Here is a 19,381-nt window from a genome sequence, read left to right as displayed (position 1 = left end):
TCAGCTAACAGAGTTAAACGATACTTTTGATTGAGCAGATCTGAATACTCTTTCTGTAGAAAATGCAACTGGACATTTGGAGCGCTAAGAGAGTAGTAGTGGAAAAAGGAATATATTCAAATATAAACTACACAGAAGTATTCTGTGAAACTTCTTTCTGATCTGAGCATTCAGCTAACAGAGTTAAACCATACTTTTGATTGAGCAGTTTTGAAACACTCTGTCTGTAGAAAATGCAACTGGACATTCGTAGCACTAAGTGGGTAATAGTGGAAAAAAGAATATGTTCAAATATAAACTACACAGAAGCATTGTATGAAACTTCTTTCTGTTCTGTGCATTCAACTAACAGAGTTGAACCTTACTTTTGATTGAGCCTTTCTGAAACACTCTTTCTGTAGAAACTGCAATTGGACATTCTGAGTGCTAAGAGGCCTCTATTGGGAAAAATAATATCTTCAAATAAAAACTACACAGAAGCATTGTGTGAAATTTATTTCTGATATGTTCATTAAGCTAACAGAGTTAAACCATATTTTGATTGCGGAGTTCTGAACACTCTTTCTGTAGAAAATGCAAGTGGACATTCGGAGCGCTAAGAGGGTAATAGTGGAAAAAGGAATATATTCAAATATAAACTACACAGTAGCATTCTGTGAAAATTCTTTCTGTTCTGTGCATTCAACTAACAGAGTTGAACCTTACTTTTGATTGAGCCGTTCTGAAACACTCTTTCTGTAGAAACTGCAATTGGACAAGCTAAGTGCTAAGAGGCCTACATTGGGAAAAAGAATATCTTCAAATAAAAACTACACAGATGCATTCTGTGAAACTTATTTCTGATCTGTAAATTCAGTTAACAGAGATAAAACATATTTTTGATTGAGCAGTTATGAAACACTCTTTTTGTAGAAAATGCAAGAGGAGATTCGGAGCGCTAAGAGGGTAATAGTGGAAAAAGGAATGTCTTCAAATATAAACTACACAGAATCATTCGGTGAAACTTCTTTCTGATCTGTGCATTCAGCTAACAGAGTTAAACCATACTTTTGATTGAGCAGATCTGAACACTCTTTCTGTAGAAAATGCAACTGGACATTTGGAGCGCTAAGAGCGTAGTAGTGGAAAAAGGAATATATTCAAATATAAACTACACAGAAGCATTCTGTGAAACTTCTTTCTGATCTGAGCACTCAGCTAACAGAGTTAAACCATACTTTTGATTGAGCAGTTTTGAAACACTCTGTCTGTAGAAAATGCAACTGGACATTCGTAGCGCTAAGTGGGTAATAGTGGAAAAAAGAATATGTTCAAATATAAACTACACAGATGCATTGTATGAAACTTCTTTCTGTTCTGTGCATTCAACTAACAGAGTTGAACCTTACTTTTATTGAGCCGTTCTGAAACACTCTTTCTGTAGAAACTGCAATTGGACATTCTGAGCGCAAAGAGGCCTATATTGGGAAAAAGAATGTCTACAAATAAAAACTACACAGAAGAATTTTGTGAAACTACTTTCTGTTCTGTTTGTTCAACTAAAAGAGTTGAACCTTAGTTTTGATTGAGCCGTTCTGAAACACTCTTTCTGTAGAAAATGCAAGTGGAGATTCGGAGCGCTAAGAGGGTAATAGTGGAAAAAGGATTGTCTCCAAATATAAACTACACAGAATCATTCTGTGAAACTTCTTTCTGATCTGTGCATTCAGCTAACAGAGTTAAAAAATACTTTTGATTGAGCAGATCTGAACACTCTTTCTGTAGAAAATGCAACTGGACATTTGGAGCGCTAAGAGAGTAGTAGTGGAAAAAGGAATATATTCAAATATAAACTACACAGAAGAATTCTGTGAAACTTCTTTCTGATCTGAGCATTCTGCTAACAGAGTTAAACCATACTTTTGATTGAGCAGTTTTGAAACACTCTGTCTGTAGAAAATGCAACTGGACATTCGTAGCGCTAAGTGGGTAATAGTGGAAAAAAGAATATGTTCAAATATAAACTACACAGAAGCATTGTATGAAACTTCTTTCTGTTCTGTGCATTCAACTAACAGAGTTGAACCTCACTTTTGATTGAGCCTTTCTGAAACACTCTTTCTGTAGAAACTGCAATTGGACATTCTGAGCGCTAAGAGGCCTATATTGGGAAAAATAATATCTTCAAATAAAAACTACACAGAAGCATTGTGTGAAACTTATTTCTGATATGTTCATTAAGCTAACAGAGTTAAACCATACTTTTGATTGCGCAGTTCTGAACACACTTTCTGTAGAAAATGCAAGTGGACATTCGGAGTGCTAAGAGGTTAATAGTGGAAAAAGGAATATATTCAAATATAAACTACACAGTAGCATTCTGTGAAAAATCTTTCTGTTCTGTGCATTCAACTAACAGAGTTGAAAATTACTTTTGATTGAGCCGTTCTGGAACACTCTTTCTGTAGAAACTGCAATTGGACATGCTAAGCGCTAAGAGGCCTACATTGGGAAAAAAATATCTTCAAATAAAAACTACACAGATGCATTCTGTGAAACTTATTTCTGATATGTAAATTCAGTTAACAGAGATAAAACATATTTTTGATTGAGCAGTTATGAAACACTCTTTTTGTAGAAAATGCAAGTGGAGATTCGGAGCGCTAAGTGGGTAATAGTGGAAAAAGGAATGTCTTCAAATATAAACTACACAGAATGATTTGGTGAAACTTCTTTCTGATCTGTGCATTCAGCTAACAGAGTTAAACCATACTTTTGATTGAGCAGATCTGAACACTCTTTCTGTAGAAAATGCAACTGGACATTTGGAGCGCTAAGAGCGTAGTAGTGGAAAAAGGAATATATTCAAATATAAACTACACAGAAGCATTCTGTGAAACTTCTTTCTGATCTGAGCATTCAGCTAACAGAGTTAAACCATACTTTTGATTGAGCAGTTTTGAAACACTCTGTCTGTAGAAAATGCAACTGGACATTCGTAGCGCTAAGTGGGTAATAGTGGAAAAAAGAATATGTTCAAATATAAACTACACAGAAGCATTGTATGAAACTTCTTTCTGTTCTGTGCATTCAACTAACAGAGTTGAACCTGACTTTTGATTGAGCCTTTCTGAAACACTCTTTCTGTAGAAACTGCAATTGGACATTCTGAGCGCTAAGAGGCCTATATTGGGAAAAATAATATCTTCAAATAAAAACTACACAGAAGCATTTTGTGAAACTTAATTCTGATATGTTCATTAAGCTAACAGAGTTAAACCATACTTTTGATTGCGCCGTTCTGAACACTCTTTCTGTAGAAAATGCAAGTGGACATTCGGAGCGCTAAGAGGGTAATAGTGGAAAAAGGAATATATTCAAATATAAACTACACAGTAGCATTCTGTGAAAATTCTTTCTGTTCTGTGCATTCAACTAACAGAGTTGAACCTTACTTTTGATTGAGCCGTTCTGAAACACTCTTTCTGTAGAAACTGCAATTGGACATGCTAAGCGCTAAGAGGCCTACATTGGGAAAAAGAATATCTTCAAATAAAAACTACACAGATGCATTGTGTGAAACTTATTTCTGATCTGTAAATTCAGTTAACAGAGATAAAACATATTTTTGATTGAGCAGTTATGAAACACTCTTTTTGTAGAAAATGCAAGTGGAGATTCGGAGCGCTAAGTGGGTAATAGTGGAAAAAGGAATGTCTTCAAATATAAACTACACAGAATCATTCGGTGAAACTTCTTTCTGATCTGTGCATTCAGCTAACAGAGTTAAACGATACTTTTGATTGAGCAGATCTGAATACTCTTTCTGTAGAAAATGCAACTGGACATTTGGAGCGCTAAGAGAGTAGTAGTGGAAAAAGGAATATATTCAAATATAAACTACACAGAAGTATTCTGTGAAACTTCTTTCTGATCTGAGCATTCAGCTAACAGAGTTAAACCATACTTTTGATTGAGCAGTTTTGAAACACTCTGTCTGTAGAAAATGCAACTGGACATTCGTAGCACTAAGTGGGTAATAGTGGAAAAAAGAATATGTTCAAATATAAACTACACAGAAGCATTGTATGAAACTTCTTTCTGTTCTGTGCATTCAACTAACAGAGTTGAACCTTACTTTTGATTGAGCCTTTCTGAAACACTCTTTCTGTAGAAACTGCAATTGGACATTCTGAGTGCTAAGAGGCCTCTATTGGGAAAAATAATATCTTCAAATAAAAACTACACAGAAGCATTGTGTGAAATTTATTTCTGATATGTTCATTAAGCTAACAGAGTTAAACCATATTTTGATTGCGCAGTTCTGAACACTCTTTCTGTAGAAAATGCAAGTGGACATTCGGAGCGCTAAGAGGGTAATAGTGGAAAAAGGAATATATTCAAATATAAACTACACAGTAGCATTCTGTGAAAATTCTTTCTGTTCTGTGCATTCAACTAACAGAGTTGAACCTTACTTTTGATTGAGCCGTTCTGAAACACTCTTTCTGTAGAAACTGCAATTGGACAAGCTAAGTGCTAAGAGGCCTACATTGGGAAAAAGAATATCTTCAAATAAAAACTACACAGATGCATTCTGTGAAACTTATTTCTGATCTGTAAATTCAGTTAACAGAGATAAAACATATTTTTGATTGAGCAGTTATGAAACACTCTTTTTGTAGAAAATGCAAGAGGAGATTCGGAGCGCTAAGAGGGTAATAGTGGAAAAAGGAATGTCTTCAAATATAAACTACACAGAATCATTCGGTGAAACTTCTTTCTGATCTGTGCATTCAGCTAACAGAGTTAAACCATAATTTTGATTGAGCAGATCTGAACACTCTTTCTGTAGAAAATGCAACTGGACATTTGGAGCGCTAAGAGCGTAGTAGTGGAAAAAGGAATATATTCAAATATAAACTACACAGAAGCATTCTGTGAAACTTCTTTCTGATCTGAGCACTCAGCTAACAGAGTTAAACCATACTTTTGATTGAGCAGTTTTGAAACACTCTGTCTGTAGAAAATGCAACTGGACATTCGTAGCGCTAAGTGGGTAATAGTGGAAAAAAGAATATGTTCAAATATAAACTACACAGATGCATTGTATGAAACTTCTTTCTGTTCTGTGCATTCAACTAACAGAGTTGAACCTTACTTTTATTGAGCCGTTCTGAAACACTCTTTCTGTAGAAACTGCAATTGGACATTCTGAGCGCAAAGAGGCCTATATTGGGAAAAAGAATGTCTACAAATAAAAACTACACAGAAGAATTTTGTGAAACTACTTTCTGTTCTGTTTGTTCAACTAAAAGAGTTGAACCTTAGTTTTGATTGAGCCGTTCTGAAACACTCTTTCTGTAGAAAATGCAAGTGGAGATTCGGAGCGCTAAGAGGGTAATAGTGGAAAAAGGATTGTCTCCAAATATAAACTACACAGAATCATTCTGTGAAACTTCTTTCTGATCTGTGCATTCAGCTAACAGAGTTAAAAAATACTTTTGATTGAGCAGATCTGAACACTCTTTCTGTAGAAAATGCAACTGGACATTTGGAGCGCTAAGAGAGTAGTAGTGGAAAAAGGAATATATTCAAATATAAACTACACAGAAGAATTCTGTGAAACTTCTTTCTGATCTGAGCATTCTGCTAACAGAGTTAAACCATACTTTTGATTGAGCAGTTTTGAAACACTCTGTCTGTAGAAAATGCAACTGGACATTCGTAGCGCTAAGTGGGTAATAGTGGAAAAAAGAATATGTTCAAATATAAACTACACAGAAGCATTGTATGAAACTTCTTTCTGTTCTGTGCATTCAACTAACAGAGTTGAACCTCACTTTTGATTGAGCCTTTCTGAAACACTCTTTCTGTAGAAACTGCAATTGGACATTCTGAGCGCTAAGAGGCCTATATTGGGAAAAATAATATCTTCAAATAAAAACTACACAGAAGCATTGTGTGAAACTTATTTCTGATATGTTCATTAAGCTAACAGAGTTAAACCATACTTTTGATTGCGCAGTTCTGAACACACTTTCTGTAGAAAATGCAAGTGGACATTCGGAGTGCTAAGAGGGTAATAGTGGAAAAAGGAATATATTCAAATATAAACTACACAGTAGCATTCTGTGAAAAATCTTTCTGTTCTGTGCATTCAACTAACAGAGTTGAAAATTACTTTTGATTGAGCCGTTCTGGAACACTCTTTCTGTAGAAACTGCAATTGGACATGCTAAGCGCTAAGAGGCCTACATTGGGAAAAAAATATCTTCAAATAAAAACTACACAGATGCATTCTGTGAAACTTATTTCTGATATGTAAATTCAGTTAACAGAGATAAAACATATTTTTGATTGAGCAGTTATGAAACACTCTTTTTGTAGAAAATGCAAGTGGAGATTCGGAGCGCTAAGTGGGTAATAGTGGAAAAAGGAATGTCTTCAAATATAAACTACACAGAATCATTTGGTGAAACTTCTTTCTGATCTGTGCATTCAGCTAACAGAGTTAAACCATACTTTTGATTGAGCAGATCTGAACACTCTTTCTGTAGAAAATGCAACTGGACATTTGGAGCGCTAAGAGCGTAGTAGTGGAAAAAGGAATATATTCAAATATAAACTACACAGAAGCATTCTGTGAAACTTCTTTCTGATCTGAGCATTCAGCTAACAGAGTTAAACCATACTTTTGATTGAGCAGTTTTGAAACACTCTGTCTGTAGAAAATGCAACTGGACATTCGTAGCGATAAGTGGGTAATAGTGGAAAAAAGAATATGTTCAAATATAAACTACACAGAAGCATTGTATGAAACTTCTTTCTGTTCTGTGCATTCAACTAACAGAGTTGAACCTCACTTTTGATTGAGCCTTTCTGAAACACTCTTTCTGTAGAAACTGCAATTGGACATTCTGAGCGCTAAGAGGCCTACATTGGGAAAAATAATATCTTCAAATAAAAACTACACAGAAGCATTGTGTGAAACATATTTCTGATATGTTCATTAAGCTAACAGAGTTAAACCATACTTTTGATTGCGCAGTTCTGAACACTCTTTCTGTAGAAAATGCAAGTGGACATTCGGAGCGCTAAGAGGGTAATAGTGGAAAAAGGAATATATTCAAATATAAACTACACAGTAGCATTCTGTGAAAATTCTTTCTGTTCTGTGCATTCAACTAACAGAGTTGAACCTTACTTTTGATTGAGCCGTTCTGAAACACTCTTTCTGTAGAAACTGCAATTGGACATGCTAAGCGCTAAGAGGCCTACATTGGGAAAAAGAATATCTTCAAATAAAAACTACACAGATGCATTGTGTGAAACTTATTTCTGATCTGTAAATTCAGTTAACAGAGATAAAACATATTTTTGATTGAGCAGTTATGAAACACTCTTTTTGTAGAAAATGCAAGTGGAGATTCGGAGCGCTAAGTGGGTAATAGTGGAAAAAGGAATGTCTTCAAATATAAACTACACAGAATCATTCGGTGAAACTTCTTTCTGATCTGTGCATTCAGCTAACAGAGTTAAACGATACTTTTGATTGAGCAGATCTGAATACTCTTTCTGTAGAAAATGCAACTGGACATTTGGAGCGCTAAGAGAGTAGTAGTGGAAAAAGGAATATATTCAAATATAAACTACACAGAAGTATTCTGTGAAACTTCTTTCTGATCTGAGCATTCAGCTAACAGAGTTAAACCATATTTTGATTGAGCAGTTTTGAAACACTCTGTCTGTAGAAAATGCAACTGGACATTCGTAGCACTAAGTGGGTAATAGTGGAAAAAAGAATATGTTCAAATATAAACTACACAGAAGCATTGTATGAAACTTCTTTCTGATCTGTGCATTCAACTAACAGAGTTGAACCTTACTTTTGATTGAGCCTTTCTGAAACACTCTTTCTGTAGAAACTGCAATTGGACATTCTGAGTGCTAAGAGGCCTCTATTGGGAAAAATAATATCTTCAAATAAAAACTACACAGAAGCATTGTGTGAAATTTATTTCTGATATGTTCATTAAGCTAACAGAGTTAAACCATATTTTGATTGCGCAGTTCTGAACACTCTTTCTGTAGAAAATGCAAGTGGACATTCGGAGCGCTAAGAGGGTAATAGTGGAAAAAGGAATATATTCAAATATAAACTACACAGTAGCATTCTGTGAAAATTCTTTCTGTTCTGTGCATTCAACTAACAGAGTTGAACCTTACTTTTGATTGAGCCGTTCTGAAACACTCTTTCTGTAGAAACTGCAATTGGACAAGCTAAGTGCTAAGAGGCCTACATTGGGAAAAAGAATATCTTCAAATAAAAACTACACAGATGCATTCTGTGAAACTTATTTCTGATCTGTAAATTCAGTTAACAGAGATAAAACATATTTTTGATTGAGCAGTTATGAAACACTCTTTTTGTAGAAAATGCAAGAGGAGATTCGGAGCGCTAAGAGGGTAATAGTGGAAAAAGGAATGTCTTCAAATATAAACTACACAGAATCATTCGGTGAAACTTCTTTCTGATCTGTGCATTCAGCTAACAGAGTTAAACCATACTTTTGATTGAGCAGATCTGAACACTCTGTAGAAAATGCAACTGGACATTTGGAGCGCTAAGAGCGTAGTAGTGGAAAAAGGAATATATTCAAATATAAACTACACAGAAGCATTCTGTGAAACTTCTTTCTGATCTGAGCACTCAGCTAACAGAGTTAAACCATACTTTTGATTGAGCAGTTTTGAAACACTCTGTCTGTAGAAAATGCAACTGGACATTCGTAGCGCTAAGTGGGTAATAGTGGAAAAAAGAATATGTTCAAATATAAACTACACAGATGCATTGTATGAAACTTCTTTCTGTTCTGTGCATTCAACTAACAGAGTTGAACCTTACTTTTATTGAGCCGTTCTGAAACACTCTTTCTGTAGAAACTGCAATTGGACATTCTGAGCGCAAAGAGGCCTATATTGGGAAAAAGAATGTCTACAAATAAAAACTACACAGAAGAATTTTGTGAAACTACTTTCTGTTCTGTTTGTTCAACTAAAAGAGTTGAACCTTAGTTTTGATTGAGCCGTTCTGAAACACTCTTTCTGTAGAAAATGCAAGTGGAGATTCGGAGCGCTAAGAGGGTAATAGTGGAAAAAGGATTGTCTCCAAATATAAACTACACAGAATCATTCTGTGAAACTTCTTTCTGATCTGTGCATTCAGCTAACAGAGTTAAAAAATACTTTTGATTGAGCAGATCTGAACACTCTTTCTGTAGAAAATGCAACTGGACATTTGGAGCGCTAAGAGAGTAGTAGTGGAAAAAGGAATATATTCAAATATAAACTACACAGAAGAATTCTGTGAAACTTCTTTCTGATCTGAGCATTCTGCTAACAGAGTTAAACCATACTTTTGATTGAGCAGTTTTGAAACACTCTGTCTGTAGAAAATGCAACTGGACATTCGTAGCGCTAAGTGGGTAATAGTGGAAAAAAGAATATGTTCAAATATAAACTACACAGAAGCATTGTATGAAACTTCTTTCTGTTCTGTGCATTCAACTAACAGAGTTGAACCTCACTTTTGATTGAGCCTTTCTGAAACACTCTTTCTGTAGAAACTGCAATTGGACATTCTGAGCGCTAAGAGGCCTATATTGGGAAAAATAATATCTTCAAATAAAAACTACACAGAAGCATTGTGTGAAACTTATTTCTGATATGTTCATTAAGCTAACAGAGTTAAACCATACTTTTGATTGCGCAGTTCTGAACACACTTTCTGTAGAAAATGCAAGTGGACGTTCGGAGTGCTAAGAGGGTAATAGTGGAAAAAGGAATATATTCAAATATAAACTACACAGTAGCATTCTGTGAAAATTCTTTCTGTTCTGTGCATTCAACTAACAGAGTTGAAAATTACTTTTGATTGAGCCGTTCTGGAACACTCTTTCTGTAGAAACTGCAATTGGACATGCTAAGCGCTAAGAGGCCTACATTGGGAAAAAAATATCTTCAAATAAAAACTACACAGATGCATTCTGTGAAACTTATTTCTGATATGTAAATTCAGTTAACAGAGATAAAACATATTTTTGATTGAGCAGTTATGAAACACTCTTTTTGTAGAAAATGCAAGTGGAGATTCGGAGCGCTAAGTGGGTAATAGTGGAAAAAGGAATGTCTTCAAATATAAACTACACAGAATGATTTGGTGAAACTTCTTTCTGATCTGTGCATTCAGCTAACAGAGTTAAACCATACTTTTGATTGAGCAGATCTGAACACTCTTTCTGTAGAAAATGCAACTGGACATTTGGAGCGCTAAGAGCGTAGTAGTGGAAAAAGGAATATATTCAAATATAAACTACACAGAAGCATTCTGTGAAACTTCTTTCTGATCTGAGCATTCAGCTAACAGAGTTAAACCATACTTTTGATTGAGCAGTTTTGAAACACTCTGTCTGTAGAAAATGCAACTGGACATTCGTAGCGCTAAGTGGGTAATAGTGGAAAAAAGAATATGTTCAAATATAAACTACACAGAAGCATTGTATGAAACTTCTTTCTGTTCTGTGCATTCAACTAACAGAGTTGAACCTGACTTTTGATTGAGCCTTTCTGAAACACTCTTTCTGTAGAAACTGCAATTGGACATTCTGAGCGCTAAGAGGCCTATATTGGGAAAAATAATATCTTCAAATAAAAACTACACAGAAGCATTTTGTGAAACTTAATTCTGATATGTTCATTAAGCTAACAGAGTTAAACCATACTTTTGATTGCGCCGTTCTGAACACTCTTTCTGTAGAAAATGCAAGTGGACATTCGGAGCGCTAAGAGGGTAATAGTGGAAAAAGGAATATATTCAAATATAAACTACACAGTAGCATTCTGTGAAAATTCTTTCTGTTCTGTGCATTCAACTAACAGAGTTGAACCTTACTTTTGATTGAGCCGTTCTGAAACACTCTTTCTGTAGAAACTGCAATTGGACATGCTAAGCGCTAAGAGGCCTACATTGGGAAAAAGAATATCTTCAAATAAAAACTACACAGATGCATTGTGTGAAACTTATTTCTGATCTGTAAATTCAGTTAACAGAGATAAAACATATTTTTGATTGAGCAGTTATGAAACACTCTTTTTGTAGAAAATGCAAGTGGAGATTCGGAGCGCTAAGTGGGTAATAGTGGAAAAAGGAATGTCTTCAAATATAAACTACACAGAATCATTCGGTGAAACTTCTTTCTGATCTGTGCATTCAGCTAACAGAGTTAAACGATACTTTTGATTGAGCAGATCTGAATACTCTTTCTGTAGAAAATGCAACTGGACATTTGGAGCGCTAAGAGAGTAGTAGTGGAAAAAGGAATATATTCAAATATAAACTACACAGAAGTATTCTGTGAAACTTCTTTCTGATCTGAGCATTCAGCTAACAGAGTTAAACCATACTTTTGATTGAGCAGTTTTGAAACACTCTGTCTGTAGAAAATGCAACTGGACATTCGTAGCACTAAGTGGGTAATAGTGGAAAAAAGAATATGTTCAAATATAAACTACACAGAAGCATTGTATGAAACTTCTTTCTGTTCTGTGCATTCAACTAACAGAGTTGAACCTTACTTTTGATTGAGCCTTTCTGAAACACTCTTTCTGTAGAAACTGCAATTGGACATTCTGAGTGCTAAGAGGCCTCTATTGGGAAAAATAATATCTTCAAATAAAAACTACACAGAAGCATTGTGTGAAATTTATTTCTGATATGTTCATTAAGCTAACAGAGTTAAACCATATTTTGATTGCGCAGTTCTGAACACTCTTTCTGTAGAAAATGCAAGTGGACATTCGGAGCGCTAAGAGGGTAATAGTGGAAAAAGGAATATATTCAAATATAAACTACACAGTAGCATTCTGTGAAAATTCTTTCTGTTCTGTGCATTCAACTAACAGAGTTGAACCTTACTTTTGATTGAGCCGTTCTGAAACACTCTTTCTGTAGAAACTGCAATTGGACAAGCTAAGTGCTAAGAGGCCTACATTGGGAAAAAGAATATCTTCAAATAAAAACTACACAGATGCATTCTGTGAAACTTATTTCTGATCTGTAAATTCAGTTAACAGAGATAAAACATATTTTTGATTGAGCAGTTATGAAACACTCTTTTTGTAGAAAATGCAAGAGGAGATTCGGAGCGCTAAGAGGGTAATAGTGGAAAAAGGAATGTCTTCAAATATAAACTACACAGAATCATTCGGTGAAACTTCTTTCTGATTTGTGCATTCAGCTAACAGAGTTAAACCATACTTTTGATTGAGCAGATCTGAACACTCTTTCTGTAGAAAATGCAACTGGACATTTGGAGCGCTAAGAGCGTAGTAGTGGAAAAAGGAATATATTCAAATATAAACTACACAGAAGCATTCTGTGAAACTTCTTTCTGATCTGAGCACTCAGCTAACAGAGTTAAACCATACTTTTGATTGAGCAGTTTTGAAACACTCTGTCTGTAGAAAATGCAACTGGACATTCGTAGCGCTAAGTGGGTAATAGTGGAAAAAAGAATATGTTCAAATATAAACTACACAGATGCATTGTATGAAACTTCTTTCTGTTCTGTGCATTCAACTAACAGAGTTGAACCTTACTTTTATTGAGCCGTTCTGAAACACTCTTTCTGTAGAAACTGCAATTGGACATTCTGAGCGCAAAGAGGCCTATATTGGGAAAAAGAATGTCTACAAATAAAAACTACACAGAAGAATTTTGTGAAACTACTTTCTGTTCTGTTTGTTCAACTAAAAGAGTTGAACCTTAGTTTTGATTGAGCCGTTCTGAAACACTCTTTCTGTAGAAAATGCAAGTGGAGATTCGGAGCGCTAAGAGGGTAATAGTGGAAAAAGGATTGTCTCCAAATATAAACTACACAGAATCATTCTGTGAAACTTCTTTCTGATCTGTGCATTCAGCTAACAGAGTTAAAAAATACTTTTGATTGAGCAGATCTGAACACTCTTTCTGTAGAAAATGCAACTGGACATTTGGAGCGCTAAGAGAGTAGTAGTGGAAAAAGGAATATATTCAAATATAAACTACACAGAAGAATTCTGTGAAACTTCTTTCTGATCTGAGCATTCTGCTAACAGAGTTAAACCATACTTTTGATTGAGCAGTTTTGAAACACTCTGTCTGTAGAAAATGCAACTGGACATTCGTAGCGCTAAGTGGGTAATAGTGGAAAAAAGAATATGTTCAAATATAAACTACACAGAAGCATTGTATGAAACTTCTTTCTGTTCTGTGCATTCAACTAACAGAGTTGAACCTCACTTTTGATTGAGCCTTTCTGAAACACTCTTTCTGTAGAAACTGCAATTGGACATTCTGAGCGCTAAGAGGCCTATATTGGGAAAAATAATATCTTCAAATAAAAACTACACAGAAGCATTGTGTGAAACTTATTTCTGATATGTTCATTAAGCTAACAGAGTTAAACCATACTTTTGATTGCGCAGTTCTGAACACACTTTCTGTAGAAAATGCAAGTGGACATTCGGAGTGCTAAGAGGGTAATAGTGGAAAAAGGAATATATTCAAATATAAACTACACAGTAGCATTCTGTGAAAAATCTTTCTGTTCTGTGCATTCAACTAACAGAGTTGAAAATTACTTTTGATTGAGCCGTTCTGGAACACTCTTTCTGTAGAAACTGCAATTGGACATGCTAAGCGCTAAGAGGCCTACATTGGGAAAAAAATATCTTCAAATAAAAACTACACAGATGCATTCTGTGAAACTTATTTCTGATATGTAAATTCAGTTAACAGAGATAAAACATATTTTTGATTGAGCAGTTATGAAACACTCTTTTTGTAGAAAATGCAAGTGGAGATTCGGAGCGCTAAGTGGGTAATAGTGGAAAAAGGAATGTCTTCAAATATAAACTACACAGAATCATTCGGTGAAACTTCTTTCTGATCTGTGCATTCAGCTAACAGAGTTAAACGATACTTTTGATTGAGCAGATCTGAATACTCTTTCTGTAGAAAATGCAACTGGACATTTGGAGCGCTAAGAGAGTAGTAGTGGAAAAAGGAATATATTCAAATATAAACTACACAGAAGTATTCTGTGAAACTTCTTTCTGATCTGAGCATTCAGCTAACAGAGTTAAACCATACTTTTGATTGAGCAGTTTTGAAACACTCTGTCTGTAGAAAATGCAACTGGACATTCGTAGCACTAAGTGGGTAATAGTGGAAAAAAGAATATGTTCAAATATAAACTACACAGAAGCATTGTATGAAACTTCTTTCTGTTCTGTGCATTCAACTAACAGAGTTGAACCTTACTTTTGATTGAGCCTTTCTGAAACACTCTTTCTGTAGAAACTGCAATTGGACATTCTGAGTGCTAAGAGGCCTCTATTGGGAAAAATAATATCTTCAAATAAAAACTACACAGAAGCATTGTGTGAAATTTATTTCTGATATGTTCATTAAGCTAACAGAGTTAAACCATATTTTGATTGCGCAGTTCTGAACACTCTTTCTGTAGAAAATGCAAGTGGACATTCGGAGCGCTAAGAGGGTAATAGTGGAAAAAGGAATATATTCAAATATAAACTACACAGTAGCATTCTGTGAAAATTCTTTCTGTTCTGTGCATTCAACTAACAGAGTTGAACCTTACTTTTGATTGAGCCGTTCTGAAACACTCTTTCTGTAGAAACTGCAATTGGACAAGCTAAGTGCTAAGAGGCCTACATTGGGAAAAAGAATATCTTCAAATAAAAACTACACAGATGCATTCTGTGAAACTTATTTCTGATCTGTAAATTCAGTTAACAGAGATAAAACATATTTTTGATTGAGCAGTTATGAAACACTCTTTTTGTAGAAAATGCAAGAGGAGATTCGGAGCGCTAAGAGGGTAATAGTGGAAAAAGGAATGTCTTCAAATATAAACTACACAGAATCATTCGGTGAAACTTCTTTCTGATCTGTGCATTCAGCTAACAGAGTTAAACCATACTTTTGATTGAGCAGATCTGAACACTCTTTCTGTAGAAAATGCAACTGGACATTTGGAGCGCTAAGAGCGTAGTAGTGGAAAAAGGAATATATTCAAATATAAACTACACAGAAGCATTCTGTGAAACTTCTTTCTGATCTGAGCACTCAGCTAACAGAGTTAAACCATACTTTTGATTGAGCAGTTTTGAAACACTCTGTCTGTAGAAAATGCAACTGGACATTCGTAGCGCTAAGTGGGTAATAGTGGAAAAAAGAATATGTTCAAATATAAACTACACAGATGCATTGTATGAAACTTCTTTCTGTTCTGTGCATTCAACTAACAGAGTTGAACCTTACTTTTATTGAGCCGTTCTGAAACACTCTTTCTGTAGAAACTGCAATTGGACATTCTGAGCGCAAAGAGGCCTATATTGGGAAAAAGAATGTCTACAAATAAAAACTACACAGAAGAATTTTGTGAAACTACTTTCTGTTCTGTTTGTTCAACTAAAAGAGTTGAACCTTAGTTTTGATTGAGCCGTTCTGAAACACTCTTTCTGTAGAAAATGCAAGTGGAGATTCGGAGCGCTAAGAGGGTAATAGTGGAAAAAGGATTGTCTCCAAATATAAACTACACAGAATCATTCTGTGAAACTTCTTTCTGATCTGTGCATTCAGCTAACAGAGTTAAAAAATACTTTTGATTGAGCAGATCTGAACACTCTTTCTGTAGAAAATGCAACTGGACATTTGGAGCGCTAAGAGAGTAGTAGTGGAAAAAGGAATATATTCAAATATAAACTACACAGAAGAATTCTGTGAAACTTCTTTCTGATCTGAGCATTCTGCTAACAGAGTTAAACCATACTTTTGATTGAGCAGTTTTGAAACACTCTGTCTGTAGAAAATGCAACTGGACATTCGTAGCGCTAAGTGGGTAATAGTGGAAAAAAGAATATGTTCAAATATAAACTACACAGAAGCATTGTATGAAACTTCTTTCTGTTCTGTGCATTCAACTAACAGAGTTGAACCTCACTTTTGATTGAGCCTTTCTGAAACACTCTTTCTGTAGAAACTGCAATTGGACATTCTGAGCGCTAAGAGGCCTATATTGGGAAAAATAATATCTTCAAATAAAAACTACACAGAAGCATTGTGTGAAACTTATTTCTGATATGTTCATTAAGCTAACAGAGTTAAACCATACTTTTGATTGCGCAGTTCTGAACACACTTTCTGTAGAAAATGCAAGTGGACATTCGGAGTGCTAAGAGGGTAATAGTGGAAAAAGGAATATATTCAAATATAAACTACACAGTAGCATTCTGTGAAAATTCTTTCTGTTCTGTGCATTCAACTAACAGAGTTGAAAATTACTTTTGATTGAGCCGTTCTGGAACACTCTTTCTGTAGAAACTGCAATTGGACATGCTAAGCGCTAAGAGGCCTACATTGGGAAAAAAATATCTTCAAATAAAAACTACACAGATGCATTCTGTGAAACTTATTTCTGATATGTAAATTCAGTTAACAGAGATAAAACATATTTTTGATTGAGCAGTTATGAAACACTCTTTTTGTAGAAAATGCAAGTGGAGATTCGGAGCGCTAAGTGGGTAATAGTGGAAAAAGGAATGTCTTCAAATATAAACTACACAGAATCATTTGGTGAAACTTCTTTCTGATCTGTGCATTCAGCTAACAGATTTAAACCATACTTTTGATTGAGCAGATCTGAACACTCTTTCTGTAGAAAATGCAACTGGACATTTGGAGCGCTAAGAGCGTAGTAGTGGAAAAAGGAATATATTCAAATATAAACTACACAGAAGCACTCTGTGAAACTTCATTCTGATCTGAGCATTCAGCTAACAGAGTTAAACCATACTTTTGATTGAGCAGTTTTGAAACACTCTGTCTGTAGAAAATGCAACTGGACATTCGTAGCGCTAAGTGGGTAATAGTGGAAAAAAGAATATGTTCAAATATAAACTACACAGAAGCATTGTATGAAACTTCTTTCTGTTCTGTGCATTCAACTAACAGAGTTGAACCTTACTTTTGATTGAGCCTTTCTGAAACACTCTTTCTGTAGAAACTGCAATTGGACATTCTGAGTGCTAAGAGGCCTCTATTGGGAAAAATAATATCTTCAAATAAAAACTACACAGAAGCATTGTGTGAAACTTATTACTGATATGTTCATTAAGCTAACAGAGTTAAACCATATTTTGATTGCGCAGTTCTGAACACTCTTTCTGTAGAAAATGCAAGTGGACATTCGGAGCGCTAAGAGGGTAATAGTGGAAAAAGGAATATATTCAAATATAAACTACACAGTAGCATTCTGTGAAAATTCTTTCTGTTCTGTGCATTCAACTAACAGAGTTGAACCTTACTTTTGATTGAGCCGTTCTGAAACACTCTTTCTGTAGAAACTGCAATTGGACAAGCTAAGCGCTAAGAGGCCTACATTGGGAAAAAGAATATCTTCAAATAAAAACTACACAGATGCATTCTGTGAAACTTATTTCTGATCTGTAAATTCAGTTAACAGAGATAAAACATATTTTTGATTGAGCAGTTATGAAACACTCTTTTTGTAGAAAATGCAAGAGGAGATTCGGAGCGCTAAGAGGGTAATAGTGGAAAAAGGAATGTCTTCAAATATAAACTACACAGAATCATTCCGTGAAACTTCTTTCTGATCTGTGCATTCAGCTAACAGAGTTAAACCATACTTTTGATTGAGCAGATCTGAACACTCTTTCTGTAGAAAATGCAACTGGACATTTGGAGCGCTAAGAGCGTAGTAGTGGAAAAAGTAATATATTCAAATATAAACTACACAGAAGCATTCTGTGAAACTTCTTTCTGTTCTGTGCATTCAACTAACAGAGTTGAACCTTACTTTTGATTGAGCCGTTCTGAAACACTCTTTCTGTAGAAACTGCAATTGGACATTCTGAGCGCAAAGAGGCCTATATTGGGAAAAAGAATGTCTACAAATAAAAACTACACAGAAGAATTTTGTGAAACTACTTTCTGTTCTGTTTGTTCAACTAAAAGAGTTGAACCTTAGTTTTGATTGAGCCGTTCTGAAACACTCTTTCTGTAGAAAATGCAAGTGGAGATTCGGAGCGCTAAGAGGGTAATAGTGGAAAAAGGATTGTCTCAAAATATAAACTACACAGAATCATTCTGTGAAACTTCTTTCTGATCTGTGCATTCAGCTAACAGAGTTAAAAAATACTTTTGATTGAGCAGATCTGAACACTCTTTCTGTAGAAAATGCAACTGGACATTTGGAGCGCTAAGAGAGTAGTAGTGGAAAAAGGAATATATTCAAATATAAACTACACAGAAGCATTCTGTGAAACTTCTTTCTGATCTGAGCATTCTGCTAACAGAGTTAAACCATACTTTTCATTGAGCAGTTTTGAAACACTCTGTCTGTAGAAAATGCAACTGGACATTCGTAGCGCTAAGTGGGTAATAGTGGAAAAAAGAATATGTTCAAATATAAACTACACAGAAGCATTGTATGAAACTTCTTTCTGTTCTGTGCATTCAACTAACAGATTTGAACCTCACTTTTCATTGAGCCTTTCTGAAACACTCTTTCTGTAGAAAATGCAATTGGACATTCTGAGCGCTAAGAGGCCTATATTGGGAAAAATAATATCTTCAAATAAAAACTACACAGAAGCATTGTGTGAAACTTATTTCTGATATGTTCATTAAGCTAACAGAGTTAAACCATACTTTTGATTGCGCAGTTCTGAACACTCTTTCTGTAGAAAATGCAAGTGGACAATCGGAGCACTAAGAGGGTAAGAGTGGAAAAAGGAATATATTCAAATATAAACTACACAGTAGCATTCTGTGAAAATACTTTCTGTTCTGTGCATTCAACTAACAGAGTTGAACCTTACTTTTGATTGAGCCGTTCTGAAACACTCTTTCTGTAGAAACTGCAATTGGACATGCTAAGCGCTAAGAGGCCTACATTGGGAAAAAGAATATCTTCAAATAAAAACTACACAGATGCATTCTGTGAAACTTATTTCTGATCTGTAAATTCAGTTAACAGAGATAAAACATATTTTTGATTGAGCAGTTATGAAACACTCTTTTTGTAGAAAATGCAAGTGGAGATTCGGAGCGCTAAGTGGGTAATAGTGGAAAAAGGAATGTCTACAAATATAAACTACACAGAATCATTCGGTGAAACTTCTTTCTGATCTGTGCATTCAGCTAACAGAGTTAAACCATACTTTTGATTGAGCAGATCTGAACACTCTTTCTGGAGAAAATGCAACTGGACATTTGGAGCGCTAAGAGCATAGTAGTGGAAAAAGGAATATA

The sequence above is a fragment of the Symphalangus syndactylus genome, chromosome 12 (genome assembly GCF_028878055.3).
Source record: "Symphalangus syndactylus isolate Jambi chromosome 12, NHGRI_mSymSyn1-v2.1_pri, whole genome shotgun sequence".
Classification (NCBI taxonomy): Eukaryota; Metazoa; Chordata; class Mammalia; order Primates; family Hylobatidae; genus Symphalangus; species Symphalangus syndactylus.
Note: the sequence above shows the minus strand (reverse complement) of the source record.